Here is a 14,939-nt window from a genome sequence, read left to right on the forward strand (position 1 = left end):
CCGGTATGTGTACTTTATGTGAGTATGCATAAATGTGGAAAATGTTATGTTAAATGCATATATACATATGTTGTAGTGTGATGATGGGAAATGTGTTGAGCAAAATGTTTTGAGAGACAACACCATACAACGAAGGTAGGTTTATACTATTTAAAGTGTGTTATGTGAGAAAGTAAAGAAATGAGATAAAATGAAATTATGGTGTGAGGTTGGAGACTATTCCTTTTAACATTCACAATGGATTCACAAACATTGGCCCTGAAGTGATTGGTGTTAACCACGTTGAGTAACCTTGTAGAAACAGATCCAGGGTTACTAGAGCTAGTGACTAACCTGCGGGCTTGGAATCCCGACAAGGGGTGTGCACACTAAAGGTCCTAGATCTGCTTCCCCTAGTTGGAATAACTAGGTTGTGGTGAGGTGGTGGAAACGAGAAGGAAATTGTGGTGTTAATCGGAATATCTTTAACGTTATTATGGTAAAAGCTGGTTATTTCTATTTAAATGTTTATATGATTATGAGTACGAGTATGAGTATGGGTATGATTATGAGTATGATATTGTGTATACAGGTGGAAATTGTGATTATTGGCACATATTTTCTTTGAAACAATAATGAGGAAATGAATATCTCTTATATGAGAAATCTTGTTGAAAATGGGTTATCATGTGAAATGAACTGTTTTTCGAAAACAAAGAATAAAACTATTTTCCAAAACCATGATTTTACACGGTGGAGTAGGGATTACTTAGCACTATGTGCTAATTCTGTTTTCCAAATGAATTTCAGGTATGGAATAGATCTTGATATCCGAGAGCGATAGAAGAGAAAATGGATCTACTCTTGATGATAGAGATCACTATGGTTTTTGAGTTGTATATTACTGGGATGTAAGGCAGTAATAGTATGTATTAATAAGGATAGTAGATGTAAAGACTACCTTAGCATCTAAGTTGTAATAAACTTAGGTGTGGAGTAGCACCTCTGGATTTTATGCGCTTCCGTTTTGGGAAATTAGTAATTATGATTAATTATGCCTTTTAGTATGATGGAAAATCTGGGGGTGTTACACAGTCTTCCCTTTAATTAATTATTTAATTACCATGTGGTGAAATAGGGTGACACATGTCAACAATCCCATGGTATGCCTTGTAGAGCAAGACTCCTTCGCCAGTTAGGGATTAAATCAGATAAAAGTTCGGAGGAATATAACTTAATTCGGGAAAACTTCAATACCAAAATTATTCTAAAAATAATCCCGTCATCACCCACTAAAATTGGGAATTTTTCGGTATCTCGCGAAATATAGGTACGAAGGTCCGTAACAATTTCACTCTTACAGTTCGTTTAAATTTCCACTTGAACTAAGCAGGAAGTTCAGGCTTCATCGTATAATACTTAATAATCCATTTCCTAGGAAATTCGAACTGCATATACATCCTTAAAAATTTTACGGTTCGTGACCGGTACGTAGATCGCCGCTTATTAATAACTAGTCTCAAAGAGAAAAAAAAAATTCTTTCGAACACCGAGAGACCTTCTCATGAATATTATAGCCTAAAAAAAAATATTTTTCCAACCCTAACTTTGTCGGGAAAAACTGAGGGGTTACAGTCTTCCCCCCTTAAAATAGTTTCGTCCCCGAAACTTCCTTCTTGATATCCATGGATTCAAAGTAGATCATCACTTAATTCTTATCTCCAAAATTATCAACTTAGGCTCTAATACTTTCTTATTTCCAACATTTCATATCCTAAGCTTCCCAAGATTCGAATAGCTTTGGATATCACTTTGGGGCACATAAATTTCCCCATAATAAATTTCAACCCCTTAACACAACATTTTAATCTCATCAACATAAGTCACCTTTAATCCATTAGGAGTATATCTTGAGGAAGTCATACACATTCGAATATGTGTAAAAATGCATACCAAAAATATCTATAAATTTTCCAGGAGATAAGGTCATTGCCTATTTCATAATTAGCTATTTCTTCAGGATTCACCATATACAATCTTTATATCAATATTTCCATGTAACAATTTCCTCAATACGTATCATAATAATATCTTTATCTTATCTTTTCCATATAACAATTTCCTCATAATATCATTACTACTCAAAATTCCTTTAAACCGAAACTTATTCACCAAAAGAGAGATTTCCAACTCTCAAAATAAATACCAAAGGAATAACTCCAATATCTCAAAATAAATACCAAAGAGATAATCTCAATCTCTCAAAATAACCACCAAATAGAGAGTATCCGAACTCTCACAATAACCACCAAAGATAATTCTTCAACTCATTGATTAAACTTTTCATATACCCAAAAATAGGTATTATACAAAATATCAAGGAGGAATGGATCCAAATGGAAAGTTTCAACTTCCAAACCAATACCGAACCAACCGGAGGAATCCACGAACCGGTGGCCAAAATCAAATAGAGAGATCTCAACTCTCACCATCATAATCGTAATCATAATAATACTAGTCATAAGGGTAGTTCAAAACCTCCAGGTATCACCACCCTTTGGGACAAAGTACATAAATAACCATATCCTTCAAAACATCATATCTCACATCCATAACCCAAATTACTCATTTAATTGTCATATCTGATGTCTATAACCTTCATATTCATAATATCCACATACCAATATTTTCCCTTTCATAATCCATATACCAATGATCTCATCACCAAATCTCTTCAACATCCTAATTTCATTACTTACCATAATCTCTATAAAGCTAATAATTTCACTAACAATCACAAGAACAAACAATATGTATTCTCATCAAGTAATTTCATAAGGCGTGTACTCACATTTTCACAAAATCATTTAGCATAAAGACACAGGGGTGTATATCCCAGAATTAGCATAAGCTAAGTAAGTTCCATTTCACTCCGTAAAAATATGGGCTTGGGTTTTATGGTTTTTAACAATCATATTCTTTCCAAAATCGTATAGATATATATATCATTTGTCTCATAATCTTCATAAAATATTTTCCCAAAAATATATGTGGAGATATCATTTTCCAAAATAACATATTTGTCAAGGAGGATTAGATACCAATAAAAACACAATACTCCGCCAACAGGACCGCAGCCCTAGATTCTCATCTCAATAGCAAATAGAACCGCAGCTCTAGTGCTCATAATAATCTGGACCGCAGCCCAAGATTCTCATATATTTCAAAAAAAAAGTTTGTGAGATTCCCGGCTCACCCCGGCAGCAAGTATTCTTATCCTCCAAGACTAAATATGTACATATAATTTCCAAAATATATCGTTTCCTCATGATAAATATCTTCTTCAAAAATATATAATTTCTAAAAACACATCTTTATCCACAATAATTTATTCTATAAGAATATATCATTCTTAGTACATATATGTACATAACACCGAAATTCCAAGCCAAGCATTCACTCAACACACAGGTTTGACTAGTAAAAATCCATTCTCGATAATTCGAGAATCCACACACATATTATGGGGTAAATAGTAATTTTAGTGAACATGAGCTTACTAGTAATCGGGTGTCCCAAACTCTATCATCGATAACAATGATCTCAAATCCTAAACTTATAACAAAGATGTCACATCTTACAAAGATTTCAAAGCCTAGGCTCCATTCTAACCGCCTTAATACTAACTTATAACAGAGCGTACTAAACTCTGTTTCCAAGAACTTATAACCTTAAGTTCTGATAGATTCCACTTTGTAACGGAGCTTCATCAACTCTATTATTGATAACAAGGATCCCAAATCCTAAGCTCTGATCTCCACTATGTAACAGAGCTTACCAAACTCTATGGCCCATGGCGAAGATCTCACAACCTAAAGCTCTGATTTACCTCCAAGATCTTATAACCTTAGGCTCTCGATTTTCACTTAGTAACGGAGCGTATCAAGCTTTATTGTCCAAAACAAAGATTTCATATCCTAAGCTCTGATACCAATTTGTAACACCCCAATTTTCACAACTTGGATTTACTACAAAATCCCTAATAATACAATACATTGCGGAAGCGTCTAACCAGCAGAAAACTGGGTGTTACCGCCACGCTTAGGTATCTCTCCTATACCCAAACGTTAAGGCTAAACTTACATCATCAAACAACCACATCAACCTTCAAGAGTGTACATATGGAACTAATCCTTCCAGGGTGTCTATTCTAGGATAGAGTAGTCTTCAACCTCGACTCCCATCCTATTCAGAGTTCATCGGGCCACAGAGGCCCACGCTAGACTGCATCTGATAAGGTACACAATGAAGTGTAGTTAGCACGACGGCTAAGTAAGGAAATCCATTGTCACTCAAAAGTAGACAAAGGTTTCGAAAATATAATAATTTGTAAGTTGTAAAATTTACCCACGAGTTATAGCTCTACCTGCAATCAGGTTATCAATAATAGATAATATAATATAAGGCGTAAAGCTAACTCAACACGTAAACTTTTCTCATATAAAGGTACCGGCATCATTGCCACTTAAAACACATTTTTCTGTTTTTCAGACAAGTTTGTAAAATATTTCGTTTCCAGTAGTTCCCTCATTTTAACTCAAAAGGAGGTTCAACAGCACATTTCCGTGCTTAAAATTCGTCACATTTTGGATAGAATCATTTCCTTCTCAAGTCGTTACAGAGTAACTCTTTTCTCATCTTTAAAACTTCCTTAGTTTCTTCTTAGTAAGCGTGAGGCCTTTGGAGTATTCTCATAACTCCCACTCTGACCACTTGGATCATCGAACTCGGGTTCAGTGGTCATCACCCGGTCTAACACTAATCCCCTGGACGTAAGGTTCGTTAAAATAATTCCTAGCTGGCCTAGCTAGGTCCATAAAACCAACACCTACCCGGACTTCTGGAGTAACTATACCTTAAGTGTGCACACCCCCATAGGAATACCTCATCCTACGAGTTATATAGTACCCGGCGAATAAACTTCGCCCTGCAGTATTGTAACCCCTCGTCATTTCCGGATCAGATTAAGGTTCGAGAAATATGTTTTAAGCTAAGACATACCTGAGATGAGTGACCGATGCGTCAAAAGGATTTTTATAAGGAAATATAGTTGTTATCAAGCTGTGATCGTTCGTGCCGGTCACGAACCGTAAAAAAAAAAAAAAAAAAAAATTTAAATTTAGGAACTAGTATTTGGACTCGTTTGTCCTAGAAAAGGGATTTATAGACACCATACCATTATTTTTGAATTTCCTATTGAATTAAATTAGCCCATAGCAGCAAAAATTTATTTTTGATACATCGCGAAGATTCTGCGGTGTACCGAACCTAGCCCAAATTGGAGCTTTTGACTGGAATAAAATTTTAGTTTCAAGAATATTCTATTTAAATTATTTCCTACCGAAATTTCATCTGTTTTAACCCCAAACAGTCCATGTTAAGATTTTTTTCCAAGATTTCTAGGATTGTGACACTTGTCACTTTAATCCACCCCTAAATATTATTATATAAGTGGGAAATGAAGTTTTGGTCTTCATTTTCCCCATTTGGCCGAAACAAGGGAGAGGAAAAGGAGGGAATTTTCTTCATCTTCAACCTCAAGTCTTAAGAACTCCATAACCAATCCTTCTTCACATCTTCATCAAAGATTCGGTAAAACTTTAATTTTATTCGGTAGATAGCTTTATTTCCTTTCCTAGTTTAAGAATCTAAGTCTTGATTTCTTGAATCTTGTTGTTATGATGATGAATTGGGAGCTAGGGTTTCAAGAAGGAATTGGGGAAAATCCACCAAAAGCATCTTTAAGACAATATTAACTACTTTGGAGGTAAGGAGTTCCCTTAAGTTGGACTAGATTGCTCAAATTTGAATAATTGATGGTTGATTGTGACTTGGTGAAATTTAGTAAAAATGTTTAGTATAAGTTGCCTGTATATGGTGTATATAAGGTGTATGTATAAATTATGCTTATGCCATATAGGCTTATACTTGTGAAAATATTGAAATAAAATCAAGCTAGTTTCTGGCAGTGACTTCCGTGAATTTTTGGGAAAAATAGGTAAGGTATTTTGATCCAATATTTTTTATACATGTAGTTCTATACGTGTAGATGCTACCATAAAACTTTCATAATTTTTGGAGTAGTATAAGTGTGGTTTCAAAATTATTTTCCAAAACTGGTCCAGAGAGAAGAAAAATCCGGACAGCACACTGCCAAGGGCAAAAAGGGAATTTTCTGTGTAAATTCGTGAACCTAGATGACCAAAACTTTTTATGAACATCAAGTACTATGAGTTAGGGTTCTACCAAAAAAATTTCAAGTGAAAAAGAGTTCGGGAACTATTCTTACCGGCTCGAGCTTTCAGACTGCGCCAAGCTGAAATTTCTGAAAAGAAATGGTTAAAACCAATGTCGTTAAAGAAAAAAGAGAAGGAAAACCTTAGTTTCTGAGCAAGAGGAGGAGGACCTTGACTAACCCACGGGTGGCATATGCTCTGCATGAAGTGCCCTTGCCCAGCGGTTGTTACATATTAAATGTTGTGCCGTATGACATCCAATTCATACTTATGCGACGTCTAGTCGCTGGGTACTATATAACTCGTCGGATGCGGTATTCCCACGGGGGTGTGCACACTTAAGGTATAGATACCCCGATTATTGCGGGCAGGTTTCGTTTTAACGGACCCGGTTAGGCCGACTGGGAATCATTTTAACGTACCTGGTGCCAAGGGATCAGCGTTAGATCGGGGAACGACCACTACCCCGATCAATGATCCAAGTGGTCAAAGAGGGAGACAATTAGAGTGCTCCAAAGGCCTCACACTTTCGAAGAAGAAACTAAGTGAATTTTTGTAAGGAGATATGGCTACTCTGTAGCGGAGATGAGATGGAAATTGATGGAAAGCTCCTTGAGAGGAACGGTTGAAAACTAGTTTGAATAACTACAGGTTTGACTGGAGGAAAATATTATTTCCTATTTGTAAGAGAAGTCCAATTTGACTAAGTGATATGATTTCTTCTACGTACGTATATGTTTCACTGTGTTGTTATACTTTAATCAAAAATATATGTTTTAGAAAACCTTTATTTAAGTTTGGGCGATCCACGGATCTCCTTGCTTAGCCGTCGCGCTAACTACACTTCAATGTGTTGCTTTCAGATGGAGTTCAGCGTTAGTTCTTGCAGTCCGACGAACTCCCCTAGTTCGTCGGAAGGTGTAGGTCGTGGCATGGACTACGACGTTTTTGTACAACAGATGAGTGGCGCCGACCCTTATGCGCCTGGCTATGCTCCTACAGCTCCCAATAGCTCACCGGCAGTAAATAGTGTTCTTCCTATTCCTGAGGGTCCTGACGTACAGGCCACTTTTGGTTTTTACCCCATCGAGGTGCTGGTAGGAAGTAACCCCCTAGTAGTTTATTATCCTTACCCTTGGGACCCGAGTCCTCCCGAGAGTTGGGAGGAGTGGTCTATGGTCATAGTCGCTTCCCGGTTCCTAGACCATATCACATGGTACGAAGGGGAATGGCATCTTGTCTGGGGTGAGTTTACGGGTCCGACGTATCTCCAGATCGTGTAAGCAGGATGCACAGAAGGTCTGTAGGGGTTTATTCCTTTTGTGTAAATATATTTTGTAGCCAGGGGAGTGACTGATCTTGGTTAGTGGGGACATGTAGGGCTTTAAACTTATGTTGGCCGTTAGGCAAAATTTCCGGTACTTACTTTGTAAATATTTATATATATATATATATATCTTGTATGTTATTTCAAAATGAGTGACTGTGTGTGTTGAGTAAGTTTCTTTTAGCCTGTGCACCTGAAGCGGGGTCTGTCAAGGGGATGATAGAACTTGTTTTGGGTGTGGCGGTAACACCTTGGGTTGTACGGCAAGCCAGACTCCTCAGGATGTACGGTAAGCCGGCCCGAGGAGTGTTACAAGTATGAACTGGTCATACAATATCCACAACGACCACTGGGCCAAGGCACTTAAAGCCACCCGTGGGTCAATCAAGGTCCTCCTCAACTCGCTTTAGAAACTAAGGGTTTGAAAACATGATTCTTCCTTCCGTTTTTCTTTCTCAAATCATTTCTTTTGGACATATTTCTCATTTGAGTCCAATAGTTGAAATCGGCTATCTCATCAGCCCAAGAAGGATTTTCAAAATACTCTCAGTGCCCGCAGGCTTTTCAATCATCATTTTCTCGTTTTTATCACGTAATGTACTCACTCCTTAAAAGTAGTATTTTCCTCAAAAATAAGGTTTTGACAACCTGTTTACCAAAATAGCATACGTTCTTTCGACGTAAGTTTTATAAACATTTTTATTTACTCATAGGCTTTCCAACACAATTCCTCAAGTTACAAGAGTTGTACTTATTTCTCAACAACAATATTTTCTTCTAAAGCGATGTACATAATTTTTCCAAAATAGATATTTCTTTCAAAAATAGATCTCTTTTGCCCGTAGGCCTTTCAAACGTCATAACACTCGGGATTAAAAACATCGGGGAAAAGTTTGGTCAAAAACAAGTCGAAAACGAGTCCGCGTCGCGCGGACTCGCGGTTGGCCGCAGCTGCGGACGCACAGCGGACGCGTGCGTCCGAGCCGCGTCCGCACGTTCGGTAAATGGCGCCGAAACTGGGCGCCCACGGACGCGCGTCCGTGTCCGCGTCCGGCCTTTTGGCCGTGACGCCGTAACTCTGGGCGTCGATGGACGCGCGTCCAAGGCCGCGTCCACCCAAATCTGCCAGAAATTTCAGCTTGGCGCAGTCCGAAAGATTGAGCCGGTAAAGATAGTTCCCGAACTCTTTTTCACTTGAAATTTTTATGGTAGAACCCCAACTTATAGTACTTGATGTCCATAAAAAGTTTTGGTCATTTTGATCCGCGAATAAACACAGAAAATTCCATTTTTGCCCTCGGCAGTGTGCTGTCCAGAATTATTTTCTCTCTGGACCAGTTTTGCAGAAAAATTCGAAAACCATACTTATACTACTCCGATCATTATGAAATTTTATATGCAGGTTTTACACTTATAGAACTACATGTCTAAAAAAAATAGTATCAAAATACCTTACCAATTTTTCCCAATAAATCTCGGAAGTTACTGCCAGAGACTATCTTTACTATATTTTTCAATATTTTCACAAGTATAAGCCTATATGGACATAAACACAACATATACATGCATAAATTAACTATGAACATGCATACCAAAAATTACTAAACATTAAAGTGTAGTTTCTTTGAGCCAACTTGTAGATCCATAAACTTAACACATAATTTTCACATAAAATTCCTAGTCACATAATTTACTAGCATTTGATCACCTTCAAGTGACTAAACCAACTTAAGGGATTCCTTACCTCCCAAGAAGATTTTTAACCGTAGAAAGATTGTGATCTTCTCCTTCAAACTTTTCACCGAAGATCCTAAACAAAATCACCATAATAACCACATTTTCATGAATCCTTAGCTTAAACCTAAGTTCTAGGAAGGATTCTAGCCATATTAACCGAATAAAACCGAAGTCTTACTTATTATGGAAGCACTTGTGTTGAAGGCCATGGCTATGGAGTCCTTGGATCCAAGAGGAAGACTAAGATTTTCTTCTTCTCCTTTTTCCTTCTAATTTCGAAAATGGGTGTGGGAGAGGGAGAGAGAGGAAGACTTTGAGTGTGAACATTGCTTAACTTATCCCACACTCTTCCCTTTAATTAATTATTTAATTACCATGTGGTGAAATAGGGTGACACATGTCAACAATCCCATGGTATGCCTTGTAGAGCAAGACTCCTTCGCCAGTTAGGGATTAAATCAGATAAAAGTTTGGAGGAATATAACTTAATTCGGGAAAACTTCAATACCAAAATTATTCTAAAAATAATCCCGTCATCACCCACTAAAATTGGGAATTTTTCGGTATCTCGCGAAATATAGGTACGAAGGTCCGTAACAATTTCACTCTTACAGTTCGTTTAAATTTCCACTTGAACTAAACAGGAAGTTCAGGCTTCATCGTATAATACTTAATAATCCATTTCCTAGGAAATTCGAACTGCATATACATCCTTAAAAATTTTACGGTTCGTGACCGGTACGTAGATCGCCGCTTATTAATAACTAGTCTCAAAGAGAAAAAAAAATTCTTTCGAACACCGAGAGACCTTCTCATGAATATTATAGCCTAAAAAAAAATATTTTTCGAACCCTAACTTTGTCGGGAAAAACCGAGGGGTTACATAATGAAGGTAATCTCCGACCCTAATCTCTAATTACTTGGCATATAGTTGCTTTAGGACCTTTGTCTTTAAGGTGCATGTAGATAGTTAGACATTTAAGCGACCCTTAGGCGATCTTTCGTTAGCTAGGGAACGTTTAGGTAGTAAGTTCAAAGATCCCATCTTGTGGGATGCGATCGAGAAGTTCGTGAAGCCAGGACCGAGAAAGTAAAAAGGGAAAAGTAGGGACCAAGCACGAAGATGACCGATGTTCACGCTGAGACTCGAACCCGCATGCGAGGATTAGTAGCAAAGGGACCAAACCATCCAACTATGCTAGCTCGTTAGTCCTAGGCCGCAAGATCGCATTTTTATCTTATTCTAAGTGAGTGGGTCCTTACGGACGAAGGGAACGGAGCAGGGCACTCCGTGGGAGTGATCCGTGTGTGCATGCGGAAGAAAGCAACAGACCAAGGTTTTCTGTGAAGCAACTCCGTTAGGAGGAGCGTAGCGGACTCGCGGTGTGAGAGCTTCCGTCAAAGAGTTCCGCAAGGTCAGAGGGTATATGCGTCATTTCTCGCTCTCGCTTGAGATTAAAACCCTATCTCTTGATCGATCGGCCCCATTTGTTCTGTCCTTCTTCCCCGTAGCAGCAAACAGTCTAGTGTTCTCCGTGGATCTTCTTCGTTAGTGGATCAGACTATCTTCGTCCATAGCTGACAACATACACCAGTGCATCTCTTCTCTGTTTCCGGTTCGTTCCTACTGAAGCAGGTGGATTAGAAGACAGCAGCTGCATCTTGCCGAGAAGGAGCCAGGCCGGAGAGGGTGAAGGTCAGAGCATTATTCAATATTCCATTATCGACGGTAAGGCTCTTGAACCAGTACATTTCTCGCCTGAACTCGTGAATATGCTGAATTTTCAAGGCCTGTTGGAACAATTTCTACAGATTGAGAACGTAGTTTATCCTAATTTAGTCCACCAGTTTTATCAGAATATGAAAGTTAAGAAAATTAATCAAGTGCCCGTTCTCACTTCGATAGTGAAGGGTGTAAAGATTTCCTTCGACCCTCCTAAGCTTGCTAGGCTACTCAGTTTGCCGTTAGGGGGTGTGAGTTAGTATGAGCGTCATTATTGGATTGAGACGCAGGAGGTGGGCTTCCGAGATTACTTGAAATATATGTTGGGACGAGACGAGGGCATCACGTTGGACGCCAGGCCCGTTAAGCACGACTTGACTGGTGAGCAAAGGATCTTGACCTTGTTGATAGGAGAGAGTTTGTTGCCGAATAGGAACAACAGTAAGGAGGTAGCAGGAATAGAGTGTACCTTTGCATATTTCTTGAAGCATCGGGTTAAATTTGACCTGCCCAGTTTGATGATTTCGCATATGGAGTTCTACAAGACGGCCAAGCGCCGCAACCGACCCTACGGGATGATTCTGAGCTGGATTTTCCAGAAAAAGAGGGTGAATACAACCAGGGAGCTAGCTAGACAGCTGGTTCATGGCGTTTTCAATGCGCCAAGTCTACAGTACTGTGGGTTGTTTCAGGTGGACGGGAACGAGTACATCACGGCCCACGAATTGAGCAAGATGCCAGCGGACGATAGCAGTGAGCTTATCGAGCGTTTCCACATTCCCCACAAGAGGTTGAGAGGGTTGGTCACGCCTCAGCAGGCTGAGCAGGCAGGTGATGAGGAGGAGGGCGACGAGTCTGAGGAGGAGTCTGAAGAAGAGGAGGAGTCGGAAGATGAGATTGACCGGGAGCATCGGAAGAAGGAGCAGCATGATCCTATGGCTTCAGCACCGCCAGTTGACCCCGTTCTGCTACAGCTGCAGGAGTCAGCACCGCCAGTTGACCCCGTTCTGCTACAGCTGCAGGAGACAGCACCGCCAGTTGACCCCGTTCTGCTACAGCTGCAGGAGATGCACCGGATGGTGGAAGCTAGGTTCACGTCACTAGACCTGAGAGTGGACCGCGGATTTCAGCGTTTGAGTTTCATCGAAGCCAAGCTAGGCATTGAGGTTCCACCGGAGTATCTGCATCCCTATCCTTCTCATGGTCCAGGCAGGTCGTCACAGGGAGGTTACCCAGGTTAGTTGATAGATTTCGTGCATATGTTAGATCTTAGCTAGGAATCCTTTATTCGCACCAGGTAAGTAGTTAGGTTTTTTTTTTTTCTTGCATGTTGTGCATGGGTTGGGAAGTTAAGAGTTTAAGGGTTAGAAGCATAGTATGTTCTTAAGGATAAGTTGGTTGAGCAATCTTTTCTTTAAACCTTCGATCGATTCCTTGTTTCCGTGAACCGTTCCGTTTCAAGTTTCCATGAGCTTTGAGCTTCGGGGACGAAGCTCCTTTTGAGGGGGGGGGGTAGAGTGTAACACCCCGAAAATTCGTTCAAACCTTGAGACCGGTAATCGTTTCCGCCGGGTGATTTATTTGATTTAATTGGGCTTAGTCTTTCCAATTGATATATATATATATATAATTCTTGAACCCGAAATTAATTATTTTATTCAAAAAGCCCAATTCTTGATTTAATTCTTGTAAGAGATTTATTTAAACTGGATCCTTACAACTCTTATAAGTAAGAATATGTATATAATGGCCTAATATACATATATATTTATTCTTGAATGATTTATTTCTTCCAAACTAGTGGTATAATACATAATGTGAGACCCATTTTATAAGGGCCCATTATTTCATGTCTTACCTAGTTGATACATACATAATATATGTAATGATCTTTCCCTACTAATATAAAAGCCTTGTGCTTCCAACCCTATTTCCCTTTTCATCCTCCTGCAAATACATTTCATCCTATTCTTTCCACTTCTAAAGAACCCTAAGTAAATCATACACTTTCTTCTTCAAGATCCAAGATCAAGTTTGCTCTTTTAGGATTGATAACGCTTGGGTAAGTGTTTATCTTTAGGAATATACCCTGCATCATGTTGTTTTCATAATCTTTATACATGTTCTTATGTTGTTCTTTTGGGGATCTTTTGGGAAAAGATGATCAAGGTGAATGTGAAGCTTAGTGAGAAGGTTTAAGAGTTCTTGGTTGAAGTGTGCTTCAAGAGGTAACCATCATGTCTCACAAAATCTATTTTACACTCTCAATCTATGGATATTATTTGGTGTATTGGAATCCTGTGAAATTCTTTGCTGTTAGCCTATTTGTTGTTGTCTGTGAAGTCATTTTGATGGATTATGAACTTGTGTTCTTGATCCTTTGCATATAGATGTTTATGGATATTTATTGGTATGGATTCTTTATTTATTTGGCTTCTGGGAGATGTCATCTGAGTAATCTGATCCTATTCTTGTATTCTGGAATGAATATTGCGTATTCTGTCTGTTCTGGTCTGGGAATGGTTTGGAGTTGCTCTTGCGGTAAGGTTAGGTGGTATAATGTGTCCCGCCTAAGTGGTCCGCAAGAACAACTGGGGATTGGAGTGACGGAGGATGGCGATCCGCTGGGCAGCCCCGCCCCTTTTGGCGGAAGAGGGCGGCGAACCAGGGTGATCCGCCGGGGAGTGCCGCCAGTTGAGGCAGAGGTGTGTGGCGGAGTAGGTGATTCCGCCAGGGTGTTCCGTTGGTTCTTCTGGACTTCTGTTTCCAGTAGCTATTTTGTTTTCTGTTGTCTTGTTGTTTCGCCCTTGTTTCTGGAACTTGTTGGGATATTATGCTGAGTATTTTTCCTTGGTTCTTGAGCATTCATTCATGTCTCTTGATTCATTATCTTGATGTATTGGTTGGTTGTATCCTTGGTTATTTTTCCTGAGTGTTAGTTGTGTTCATAATCTGAGATGAACACTATGAGTGTTTTGTTCTTGAGATGAGTTTGAGGTTGGATATGGAGTGGTGGATCTTTGAGTATCTCTTGGGCTGTTTGAGGATGAACTAACTATGGAACTAACTTTGGACTTCGGTCCCTTTGATTGGGTTTTTACCCCTGTGATTGGACTTCGGTCCCTGTGATTGGGTTTTTACCCCTGTGATTGGACTTCGGTCCCTGTGATTGGGTTCTTACCCCTGTGTACCTAACTTCTAACTTTCAGGCTTGGTGTTTGGTGTGAGAGTTGGTACTTGGGTTAGAAGTTGAGGTTTTGGTGCTTATCCTTGAGTTGAGGTCTGTTTGGTTCTTTGTTGACTCTTGAGTTGTATTGTATCTCGTTGATTATTGGTTATTCTTTGATATATCGCTGTTTGGTTGTTTCTTATGAGTATTCGGTTGAGTTGTGATTCGGTTGGACGTTGGTATTGATGAGAAGTCTTGGTTTATATATCCATTCAGCGTGTTGTTGTTGAGTATCTGATTTAAACATGAATAGTTCGTTGGTGTGTATATTCTATATGGGTGTGTAAACCTATTTACCAACTTACTATATATCTATACTTCCTTGCGGGTGTGAATGGTGGTTGCTTAGTAGTCTTTCGCTAATGGTTTCTTNTTGGTATTGATGAGAAGTCTTGGTTTATATATCCATTCAGCGTGTTGTTGTTGAGTATCTGATTTAAACATGAATAGTTCGTTGGTGTGTATATTCTATATGGGTGTGTAAACCTATTTACCAACTTACTATATATCTATACTTCCTTGCGGGTGTGAATGGTGGTTGCTTAGTAGTCTTTCGCTAATGGTTTCTTGTATGTTTTCCAGGTATGCAATAAGTCTAAGCGTGAGCGCGATAGAGATATATCCGTATGAGGCGGCTAAGACTAGTTT

General features: G+C 39.2%; 1 long non-coding RNA gene across 2 annotated transcripts; it reads left to right on the top strand.

The window, feature by feature from the left end:
- Positions 1 to 5,514: 5,514 nt before the first annotated feature.
- LOC116024009 lies at positions 5,515 to 7,229 on the top strand. Of its 2 annotated transcripts, XR_004099477.1 has the most exons (3): positions 5,515 to 5,631; positions 5,740 to 5,806; positions 7,139 to 7,229. It is a non-coding gene; the product is annotated as an uncharacterized LOC116024009 (long non-coding RNA). The 2 variants fall into 2 exon arrangements; XR_004099476.1 differs by lacking the exon at positions 7,139 to 7,229 and having other exon boundaries at positions 5,740 to 6,011.
- The last annotated feature ends 7,710 nt before the right edge of the window (positions 7,230 to 14,939 follow it).

This window comes from Ipomoea triloba, chromosome 7 (assembly GCF_003576645.1).
Source record: "Ipomoea triloba cultivar NCNSP0323 chromosome 7, ASM357664v1".
Classification (NCBI taxonomy): Eukaryota; Viridiplantae; Streptophyta; class Magnoliopsida; order Solanales; family Convolvulaceae; genus Ipomoea; species Ipomoea triloba.